The sequence below is a fragment of the Protopterus annectens genome, chromosome 3.part1 (genome assembly GCF_019279795.1).
Source record: "Protopterus annectens isolate FY-2018-M chromosome 3.part1, PAN1.0, whole genome shotgun sequence".
Lineage (NCBI taxonomy): Eukaryota > Metazoa > Chordata > Ceratodontiformes > Protopteridae > Protopterus > Protopterus annectens.
The window spans coordinates 1,853,404,315-1,853,416,483 of NC_056732.1; the positions used below are offsets into that span (position 1 = coordinate 1,853,404,315).

Consider the following 12,169-nt stretch of genomic DNA (forward strand, 5'->3'; position numbering starts at 1 on the left):
GTAAGGAGTGATAAGGGAGGTGAGTGTAGGGGTGTTGGTAGGTTTGTAGAGGATTTTATGGGCTAAGGAGAGCTGGCGATATAAGATCAGATTTTGCAGCTCAAGCCACCCTAATTGCTTTACATTTATGCTGTGGTGGGTTCTAAAAGTAGAGCCAGAGGCAAATCTGGCAATACTGTTATAGGCAACAGCCAGTTTGCAGAGGTTAGATTTGGACAGGTATGTGTAAATAGGGGGGGCATAAAGGAGGGAAGAAATCAGATGGGAATGGGCAATAGAAGTTCTGGTAAGTGGAGTGAGGACTGTTTTCATTCTATACATGGAGCCTAGTTTTCTGTTAACTAATTTTATGGTGCTGTTGATGTGATAGTCAAAGCATAGGTTATTGTCTATCTCTACTCCAAGAAGCCTGGTAGTGGGGTCAGGTGATATGATAGTGCCATTACTTGACAAGACAGAGAAGTTGAGAGTGGAGGATTTTCGGGTGGGTGAGAACAGTAACAGTTTGGTTTTCTTGGGGTTTAAGATTAAGCATCGTTTTAAGAACCAGGTTTCAACAGTTTGGAAAGTCTGTTGGGTGATAGAGTGCAGTTCGGAATGGGAAGAAACAGAACAAATCAAAGTAGAATCATCGGCATATTGTATACAGGTTGCAGAGGAAATACTGGTATGAAGATCATTAATAAAAATAGAAAACAGAAGGGGACCAAGTATAGAACCTTGTGGTACTCCGAGGGTGATGGGCAGGTGGTTGGATAGGTTACTCTGCCAGAGCACTGCCTGTTGTCTGTTATGAAGATAGGAGTGGAACCACATAATAGCTCTTGAGTCTAGTGAGAGTGTTTTAAGTAAATTTAACAGTATCTGGTGATTGACCATATTGAAGGCTTTGGATAGGTCAATAAAGAGAGCAGAGGTAAGGATATTATTATTTCGATTTTTGTTGATACAGTCAGTAAAGGAAAGGAGGGCTGAAGTAGTGCTTTGGAAAGGTCAGAAGCCATGTTGACAGTCAGCAAGTAGGTTGTTATTCAGCAGGTGTTTAAGAAGTTGTTTTTGTATGCATTTTTCCATGATTTTAGCCAGGGGGAGAGTAGGGCTATGGGTCGGTAGTTTGAGAGTTCTGTTGAATTTCCACCTGTATGCAGGGGAATGACATGTGAAATTTTCCAGATAGAAGGAATATAGCCTTCGACAATGGTTCTATTAATCAGAATCAAAATGGGATAGGCTAGTGGTTTGGTTGAAGTTTTTAGATACTGAGCAGGCAGAAGGTCAGCAGATGGAGAGGAGGCTTTAAGTTTGTGGAGAAGAGTATAGATAAGTGATGTAGGTACTGGTTGCAGTTGAAATGTGGGAATAGAAGTGTTAGGGGAGGTGGACTGAGAGGTGATATCGGGGGATAATTGATTAGCAAGAGACTGGACAGTTTCAGTAAAGAATGTATTGAAGGCATCAGTGGTTTGTTTAGGGTTACTTTGGGAGATGCCTATGGGGCTAGGGGTGTCAGAGTGGCCAGGTTTTAAGAGATTATGTATTCCTGCCCAGAACTTTTGTGGATTATGTTGGTTAATTTGTTGTAAATGGCAGTAGTAGTTTCTTTTATATAGAAATACTGCTTTTTTGGTGGAGTTTCTGATTTGTCTAAAGTTTAGTTGGTTGGTGGGATCTTTAGTCTTATGGTACTTGGTCCAGAGTTTGTTGTTAAGGATAATTTTATGCCATGTATCTTTTGAGAGCCAATGAGCAGGTTTTGATCTTATTCTAATAGATCTTAAGGGAGCATGAGAGTCTAGAATAGAAAGGAACTTGGAGTTGAAGTAAGCTACAGCATCATCAAGAGGCAGTAGTTTAAGAGGGCACCAGTTGCAAGCGTTGAGTTCTGCTAGGAACCTATCAGGGTTAAAGTTTTTATTTGTTCTGACCATTTTGTATTTAGTTAGGTTAGGGGTAGCAGTTTTATGTCTGATTACGTAAGTAACAGCATGGTCACTTAAATCATCTGGTAATTTACCTACTGTGTAAGTATGTTGGTGACTATTTAGCAGAATCCAATCCAATATGCTTCCTTTATTGTTAGATTTGTTAGTTCTAGTTGGGTCCTGAATGGTTTGAGAAAAACCATGAAGATTTAGGAGGGAGGAGGGGTTTAGAGTGGTGCAGGTTTTCCAGTCTATGTTGATATCACCCAGGACTATGGTTTCTTGTGGGAATTGAATAGCGAGCCAGATAAGGATCTCTTTTAGTGTACTAATGTTATTTCCAGGGGGAGGTAGGTGCAGATTATATAGATGGATTTGTGGGAGATAAGCTGGAGTTTAGAGATAAGGATTTCGGCATAACTTACAAAGGGAGGTTTTGCATGGATGATAGTAACTTGCAATCATGTTTTATAAATTATTGCAGTTCTGCCACCCTTTTTGGCTTTGCAATCTAGTCTGAAGATGTTATAGCTGGGGGGGGAAGGTGATCTCCCTGTTTTGGGTTGTTGGTTTGAGCCAGGTTTCAGACAGACAAAGGATGTCAAATGAGTGTATGTCTACAGTGCATGGAGGTGGGCAATTTTATTATTAATGCTACGGATGTTAAGGTGAGCTATAAAGAGGGAGTTTGGGGGTTTGGAGGATAGGTTTGAGTATGATGGTGGAGGACAGAGGGAGTTTATAGTAGCAGTGTTATTTGGGCCAGGGTTGGGATGGATGTCGCCTGCTAGAAGGGAGAGAAGTAATCTTATTTTTAGGTTGAAAGGTTTGGTGAAGATGTGTAAAAATTTTCTGTATATGTGATTAGTGTAAGAAATGTGGAATTTCCTATGAAATTGTGGAAGAAGGTAGTTGGGAGAAGAAATTATGTTTGAGAATGGATGGAATGTATTTTTGGAAGGTGGGTAAGTATTGTGAGTGAGAAGGTATGGTTCTTTGAGTCTAATTTGTTCATCTGAGGTAAGAAGGTAGAGTAGCATAAGGTAAAGAAAAAGTAAGAAAAGGAGGATATGTTTTAAATAATTTGAGGTAAGAGGTGGAAGCATAGTGATAGGATTGTATATGGAAGAAAAATTGGGAAGTAGAAGAGTAAAAGTAGATATGAAAAGTAAAAAGAATTAGTGTGTGATTTAAAGATATAGGTAGAAGGGGATTGGTTGAGCTAGAGGAGAGGGGGTAAATTGTGATAGGTGAACTAAAAAGGGGGAGTGGTTAGGGAGGTATAAGTTTAGGACCACTGGGGGTGGATGGAAATTGGGGGTAGGGTAGGGGAGCGGAGCTGGTTAGAGCAAGTAAAGGATGAGCATCACAGAGACAATCAGTAGCAAGAGATAGTAGCGGAGGTCTAGGAATTCCAGGTGAGTGGGGGAACTACTACAATAGTTAGGTTACAGAGTATAGTGGTGAGGGGAGAGGGGAAAGTAGCTAATAGAGGAGTAAGTACAAGACAGTCAGATACAGATAGAAGAGGGAAAAGGGGAAAATAAAATTAAACAGTAGAGAGGGTTTTGATACTGGAGAGGGGAGTAAGGGATATAACACAAGCAAGTGAAGGGTGTCACCTAGAGGTCAGAAGGTGGATTTAAGTGAGCTGGTAGGGTAGAGAAGGGCAAGAAGAGATAGCTCAGTTCTTAGTTGCAAAGGAAGAGATGAGTTACTACATAGGGGAGAGCAGGGTCTGGCTGCTGGGCTCCTGGTTCAGGATAGAGTCTTATACAGACACTAGAGAATTCAGACTAATATTAGAACAATACAGTAAACAGTTTGGTTGTTGGGTCAAAACGTACTTCCTTGAATCCTTTGGCAGGAGGGACTTTGAGTTTAGGATGAAAGTATTCTAGGGACGCAGTTGAGATAGCAGGATTAATTGGAAGGGGGTCCTTATTGACCAGGCAGGTAGGTTCTCAGTCGTAATGCAGGAGGGAGTTTAAAAGCTAAGTGGGTTTGAGGAAAAAAAGTAATAATTAAGAGTAATGCCAGCAGTGTATCAGTATAGCGATAATACAGTTAAGGTAGCAACATGGAAAATACCATGGTAAAAAGCACTTTTAACAAATACAGTTACTAAACAGATGACTTTGTACTCAGGAATACTACAGAAACTAAGTCCAAAAAGACGCATACACCTACTAAATGATAACATGTACTTAGGAATACTATAGTTGCTATGTTAAAAAATATACAGGTTCAGGCTATATGTTAGATACATCTACACACACAGTTCTAGACAGAGAATGCAAACTGATTTGCTAAGCAATAACAGGTGTGTGTGTGTGTGTGTGTGTGTGTGTGTGTGTGTGTGTGTGTGTGTGTGTGTGTGTGTGTGTGTGTGTGTGTGTGTGTGTGTGTGTGTGTGTCTTTCGGCTTTTCCCGGTTAGGGGTCGTCACAGCGGAACTCTGGTCTGCTAATGATTGGCAGTTGATTTTTACATACTGGCTTGCCAGGCCTGATGCACAACCTTCAACGAAGGTACGCCCATTCACACATGTCTCCATGCAGAAGACGCTCTAGCTGAGAATCGAACCAGACAGCGTCTTACTGTGAGGCGACAAGGCTACGGCAGCACCACCACTGCTTGTAAAGGAAATAATCAAAACATTGCTAAGCATTGCAAGTAACCATTTAAAAACAGATCATGCAGTGCAGTTCAAAGGACTGCTAGTAGGATACAAGTATATCTAGCATAATGCAGTAATGACAAAAAGTAGTGAAATACCAGAGAGTCCTAGAAAAATATAGGCCTTAAGCCATCCAATAAAGCAGCCAACGTGCCCAATAGATTGGATTGTAATGGGGAAGGCAAGATACAGTTGAACCCTAAGGACCAGGTGTAGTTTACTACTCTATTTCTGAAGAAGTTACAATGTCAATACACAGCAGCCTATATTCCAGTCACATTGGTACTGATAATGTAGTTATGAGGATAATGGCTGTAAAAAAACAGAGTGGAGTCTTTCCACTGTATCAATGAACGGAAAGTATTCCGCTTTTTCGCGCTAAGCAAGGACCTAGCTTAGTTCTCAAGATGACCATCTAGTAAATTAAAAAGTGTAGGCACAACCATATTATAATGGTTCGTTACAGAGTAGCAGGAGAAAAATGCTCTTCAGCAAGGGGAAGAGTAATTAAGGTAATGGTTGACCAAAATACACGAGCACTACTGGGTGTACTGCGCTTTAACAAGCAGTCCAGCAGACCGCAAACCTTCCGACAGTTTGGTACAGCAATTACTTCCAATGTGGGGCTATTATAACTTAATTAAATTCTAGGAATAATATAAAAAGTAACCAGCCTCAATGTCAAATGAGCACTGCGTTAAATAGTGTGCACTCGCATAAGCACTGTTTCAGAAAGGATAAACAACTTTAGTACTGAATCAATTATTAGATAGTAAGTTTAAAAATAAGTATAATTGGGAAGGAAAAGAGCTAAAATATTTAGGAATAAAAACTATCAAGATGTGAGTAAGATTATTAATAATTTTGAAAAAGTACCTGAAGAAGTGTTACTTATTAAAAATGGAATTAATGTTTTTACTTTTGAGGATGTTAGTACTTATTAAAATGATAATGCTACCCAAGATTTTCTATACATACACACACACACACACACACACACACACACACACACACACACACACACACACACACACACACACACGAGTCTTCTTCTGAATCTTGAAATACTGAAATGCTGTATTTCAGTATTTCGAGACCAGAATGTCAAAAGTCCACATAAAATCCACAACACCGGAATATCTAAGCATAGCAAATACAGAATAAAATTAACAATCCAACCTCCCCCCAACATAAACAAAAAACACTAAAATACACAACAAAAATAAAAAAAACAACTTTTTGCTGGGGGCAAGCCCCTTGCACCCCCATGTGGGGGGTTGTGTCCTCTACACCCCTGCTATTAATACATGTACCAACTCAAAGGTTGCATTAACATAAAAAAACGCAAAACTATTTCTGCATGCCCTACCCCCAACCTACTTATAAAACTTCCCAAAAAATTAAAATTAACAAATTCCTACCCTGAAAAGTAAACACCTACCTGAATCTCCGCAAATAGGTACACATTGGCTGCCACAAACAAATTCCAGACGAAACTATACCTTAAAGAGACAGTAAACCATAAAGCGTGTACCACATCACAACTACCGCAGATTTGATAACCTCAGATTTGTTAAAGTGCAATTCTGAATAACTGCACTTTCAACATTCTGGTCTCAAAATACTGAAATTCAGCATTTCAGTATTTTGAGATTCAGAAGTGGACTTGTGTGTATACATTTGTATGTGTGTATACATATATATATATATATATATATATATATATATATATATATATATGTGTGTGTGTGTGTCTACTTTGACCCATCAAAATTACATTTCAACAAAACTTAAGAATGCAAGCTGTTTTTCGCCAAAGTGCACTTTTACCAAAATGCACTTTCGTGAAAAACAACCGAAAAAAAAAAAATAATAAAATAAAAAACACACAACATTAACCACATATATGCAGGGGGCAAGCCTCCCTGCACCTCCCATGTAGAGGGCTGTGCCCCCCACCCCTCCTACTTTTATATTCTCACTCCAAGATCGCACTAAAGTGGGGAAAAGGGAATATTCCCTTATCCCTGCTGTACCAAAATTTAAGCAACAGCACCTGTTGCTTTTCACTCAGTTGAAATTTCACGAAAGTGCACTTTGGCAAAAATGCACTTTCGCGAAATTCAGCTCGCGTTCTTACATTTCTGTGAATATATATATATATATATATATATATATATATATATATATATATATATATATATATATATACACATGCATACATTACAGTCAATAGCTTTATTACCCGAAAAAACTTTAGACAATGGAAAACATGTTGGCTTCATTCTTATGGTATCCTAAACATCTGAGAATTAGCATATAGAAATCATATAAGATTGTGGGACTGTGGTGGTATTAGCTTCCCAGAAGTATATTCTTATTCTGTTGATGTGAATCTTAACTCTAGTGTACTCTGGATAGACTCAACTTTATACTAGTCAGTGGAAAACCATCCAGGAGAAGATTATACTAAATTCTTATACGTTTATTAAATATGATAAACTGAAGTATGTAACAATCTTTTCATCTGGTTAACAAAATTCATCTTAGATGGAAATTTCAGTCTTTAGTTTTTAAAACTCAATCCCTCATCCTCCCACATCCCAAAGACATGCTGTAGGTGGATTGGACACTCTAAATTAGCCCTAGGTGTGAGTTCGTTCATGTGTGTGCCTTCTGTGGAAGGTTGGGCGCTGGGCTGGCAACTCAACACCATAAAACTCCACTGCCAATCATGAGCGGACGAGTGATTCACTGTGGCGAACCCTAACCGGGAAAAGCTGAAAGCAGAAGAAGAAGAAGTGGATTATGATCAGGTCATCAACCCTGACCACCTTAGGATCCCAGACCCAATCATAATTGTTTTTAGTGCATGGAGATTTATTTGCTCCATGTACTATGCATTACAGTAAAAAAAAAAAAAAATGCCAATTGTTTTGCCTGCTTTCAAAGCCAGAAAGCACTTAGCAAACACTGTCAAAAAGACAGGGTAATACAGTCACTTATGTTTACACTCACCTTCCATGACTCTCATTTGACCAAATTTTCACAGAATACCCAAATTTTTGTGTTATGTGTTAAATATATTGATGACATTTAAGTTTCAGACTTCATATCCTTCAGAAAATGCAGACAAACACACATCCTGCTATTCTGGCAGCATTCCAGGCAGCCAGGGACATGTTACTGGTAGGAGGTACTTAACAGTTGTTAAGATCTGGTTTTGTGCCACTTTAAGGCTTAACTGGTTTGTCTTTTTCTGAATATTGAAGTATAGTCATCATTCTATATGCACTATTAATATTAGTTAGCATCCAAAAATTGAAATAAAGATTTTAAATTATAATATCCAAAAGAAGAAAGACCCAAGTTCTTGGGATGATGCACATCTCACAGTATTATTTACAAATTACTTCTCCAGGTTTTCCATTCTGTCTTGTACATAATTCAAGACGAATAAATCGGCCATAGACAATCCACTGGCCTTGGACAGCTGTTTCACGGAGTTTCCAAAGTATATAATCCGCACCATCATGAGATCTGCAAATTGTACTTGGATTGTTAGAAGCTGTGACAAATATTAGACATATGAAAAACAAAAAGTGATGCCCACGATTTATAACATTCTTCACACGATTACTGCTGGCACATTTAGTTTTTGTTTCATTTATGTCTTATCATAATTAAAAGATTTCCTTTTTCTTCCACTGCTTCCTGACAGCCCATCCATTTTATTTTCCAGGGGCCAAACTGTCCAAAGTTTCCTGAGCACAGTATAACTTGTACTTAAAGTTTCTTTTATAACAGTATTAAGTCTGCCTACATATTTACCTTAAATGTTTATATACACCTCAAGTATGTCTTTCATTCAGATAGTTGGGATATTTCACTAAGCTATCCAGTTGTCATTTTGGCTGGTCATTAATTCAGTAGAACTCACTCTTTTGGACGTAGCGAAAAAGTCCTAACAGTCATTAGAATAACTGGTGATTGGCTTATTCAATTACTACCCAAATCCATAATTAATTTCATAATCGTATTCTTGTTTGTTCTGTTCATACTTCCCACCGTGCCTGACCTCTGTGGATGATGGAGTACCTTAATTGTTTCATCAGTCCCTACTAACATGCATTACCTGTAGGAGTGATTGTAAAATGGACTGAGCTGTCACACCATCACTCTGGGGGAGGCTCATAACAAAAACATCTGAATCTAAAGATCTTTGTTGGTGTAAAGTATTTATTCAGAGGAGCTGCCTCAGATGATTTAGAAATTGGTAACACCATAAACTGTCAAAGCCTTCCTGCTTGGACTGGGAGATGGCTGATCTCTTTCCAAGAACTTTCTACTGGCTGAAGTTAAGTTGTGCTAATTTACATTTCACTTTGACAAGGTTATAGTATGGCAGTATCAGACATTTCTTACAGTACTAGTTAATGACTTAATGCATTTTAGCTACAGTCACATCCACCACTAAAATCACTCTCTCTACTTCCTTCCTTATCCCCTCCCTTCTCTATGGTGCCCCACTACTAACTAATCTTCAGTCCTTGTTAAAAAAACAGCTTACCTCCTGCTATAACAAAATTGCAAAATTTGCCACCAGCCATAAGTCTTCCACTCACCACTGTCTCTCCCTCCATAAACTAAAATGGCTAGAACTTCCCAATCAACTAACTTACACTCAACTAACTCTAGCCCATAAGCTTATTCTAAACCCCTCCAACTGTCCCTCCCTTTCCTCTGCCTTTAAAATGCACCTACCTAACAGAGTTCTAAGGTCTAATAATCAAAATCTACTAGAAGTGCATAAACCTACTCATCCCCCAGGCAAAAACCTTCTTTCCTTCAGCCTCGCTCGCCTCTGGAACTCCCTACCACCAAACATCAGCACTACCTCTAACCACTCTACCTTCAAGAAGTCTCTTTTCCTACACCTAGCATCACAGTGGGAATGCTCTTCCACCCATCCCACATAACCAACTCTACTTAATGTCCTTTAATATCATAACCTACTTTATTTAGCTACTATGTTTGTTCTCTAATCTGTATTTATGTTTTGCATTTGTTCTTTTGCTAGCATGTTTTTTTTTTTTTTTTTTACTTTTATTCTGCCTACATTGTATTAATAACTTTCTGTACCTAGATTGTTACTGTCAAATGTTAATTTATTTTTTGGAGCTTTTCTCCCCGGGACTCCATTGAAAATGGGTTCTTTAAGGCCCAATGGACTATCCTGGTAAACAAACTGAAATAAATAAATTGTTCCTCTGAGGTCAGATTGTCAGTCTTCTCTTTCTTTCTTTCTTTCTTTCTTTCTTTCTTTCTTTCTTTCTTTCTTTCTTGTCTAATACCAATGTTATGCAGTTCAGAATTATGGAGAGATGAAGCCCATCCCACTGGGAAGGACAGAAAGCAGAGAACTAATCTTGGGTAGGATGCCATTATACAGGAAACAAGTACACACACACACACACACACACACACACACACACACACACACACACACGCACACACGCACACACACACACACACACACACACACACACACACACACACACACACACACACACACACACACACACACACACACACACACACACACACACACACACACACACACACACACACACTGAAGACACATGCAGTTCATACCTATGAACAACATGGATAATCGGATAATCACAATTCACATTTTTAGGGACATGGGAGAAAACTAGAGCACCAGAAAAACCCACATAGACTTAGGGAGGGTATGCAGGTTCTGGGGAGATGGTGTCCCAGGTGGGACTTGAACTGAAGAACCAAACACTTTGAGATACAAACACTGCCTGTTACACCATTGTACCACCCAGTGTCATCTTCTGACAAACTCCAGCCGCATCTGAGGATCAGTTGATGTTCTTCGTGTTTCACTGTTGCAGTCATCACCTGTGGGTTATCCCTGTTGTGGTAGCTCTCGGTCGGCCTGAATACCAGAGTCAGTGTTTTTTGTGTGCTGGCTGCCATCACCTGTAGTCTGACATCAGGTCAAAAGTGCTATAAAGCAGGGCAGCTGATGTCATTACATCAGTCTTTCTTGCCGCGGAGCCCATAGCAGAAGCAGTTTGCATGAGTGCCAGTCGGTCACTACCAGAAGTTGAATTTCAACAGAAAACATCTAAAGTGAAGTACCACATTGGGGACCCTTTTTTCTTGCATTAACTGATGTCCACAAAAGTTAACAATTGTCTTGCCTGTGGAAAGCAGATCCCACACTGAGACATTCATTCTTACTGCATCACTTGTTTAGGCCCAGACCACGACATCCCTCGTTGCCAGTTCTGTGCCCTCTTTAATGCAAGAACCATTCACAGTAGAGCTCTTTTTGTATACAATTATTTTCGTGTTCTGTCTTTGAATTCTGATATGGCGTCCATCAGCCAACAATTTGTGGACAGCCTGAAAAAATGTAGAGATAAAGATAGAGACAAACCACACAAGGGTAAGCCTTCCAACGATGCTACCGCTAAGCAAGTCGTCAGTTCTCCGGATTTCAGTGAGGCACTTTCACAGCCCCTGAAGGCCGACTCGCTATCTACGCAGGCCTCTGCTGAGACCCTTTCGGAGTCCAATATGCCGCAGAAATCTACTTTGTCTTCCAACCCTTTGGCTGTCTCTGCCTCGGTTGAGTTCAGAGCCGCAACGCAGGCGCCAGCTTCCGAGGAGACCTTTTGCACTACGGAATCTAGACAAAAAAATGATGTCTTCGCATCTGACTACCACTTCACAGAGCCCGACGGATTCTCTCAGGTCTAGAAGTCAGGCTACTCCTAGCAAATCTGTTTCTAGCCACCATTTTGGTACTGCTCCCCCACCCCAAGCACAAATACTTAACATGGCAGAGGATCTCATCTCCCTTATCCAAGGAACTCAGGCCCCTACTCCTAAAAGGAAAAGGCATCCTTCTGCAGATATTATGAAAGACCAAGAGTCTGAGGAATCTGATTATTCTGCTTTTGAAGAAGAGGAACAGCATCCCTTAACTGTTTATGAGGATTCAGATGCAGAGGAATCCATCCTATCTGCCTCCCCTCCAGATTACCTCTCCTTTTGGGGAAACCCTTCACTCCCTCAGGGAACATTTTCAATGGTAATCTCAAGACTTCCAACAGTCTAAGAAAAGACTTAGAGAGTTTCTGGACCTGCCCCAGCACAGACCCCTGGCCATCCCACCTACTTTAGAAGTGGTGGATGATGTTTTCCATGAATCCAGCTTAGCCCTTGACACCCTACCTCCTGCCCCAAGTAAACCTGACAGGTACTACAGAGTACCAGATTCTCACAAATACCTGTACAGGAATGCTGCTGCAGACCCTGAGGTCATTACACAGGGACCCAAAGGAGCTAAGACTAGTTCTGCCAAGAATTCTCTTCATTCTGACAAAGACTCCAGAGCTCTGGACAGATGGGGTAAGAAAGTATACACCTCTGCTACCTTAGCTATCAGAGCACTCAATTGTCAGTTCCATGTGTTAAAATATCAACAACACACTTTGGAACAATTAAAACAGAAGATTGCTACCCCT

General features: G+C 40.0%; 1 protein-coding gene across 1 annotated transcript in view; it reads left to right on the forward strand.

Annotated features, from left to right (window-relative positions):
• Positions 1–12,169, forward strand: part of LOC122797927 (zinc finger protein 883-like) — a 194,648-nt gene that overhangs the window by 89,352 nt on the left and 93,127 nt on the right. The gene's annotated exons all lie outside the window — the stretch shown is intronic.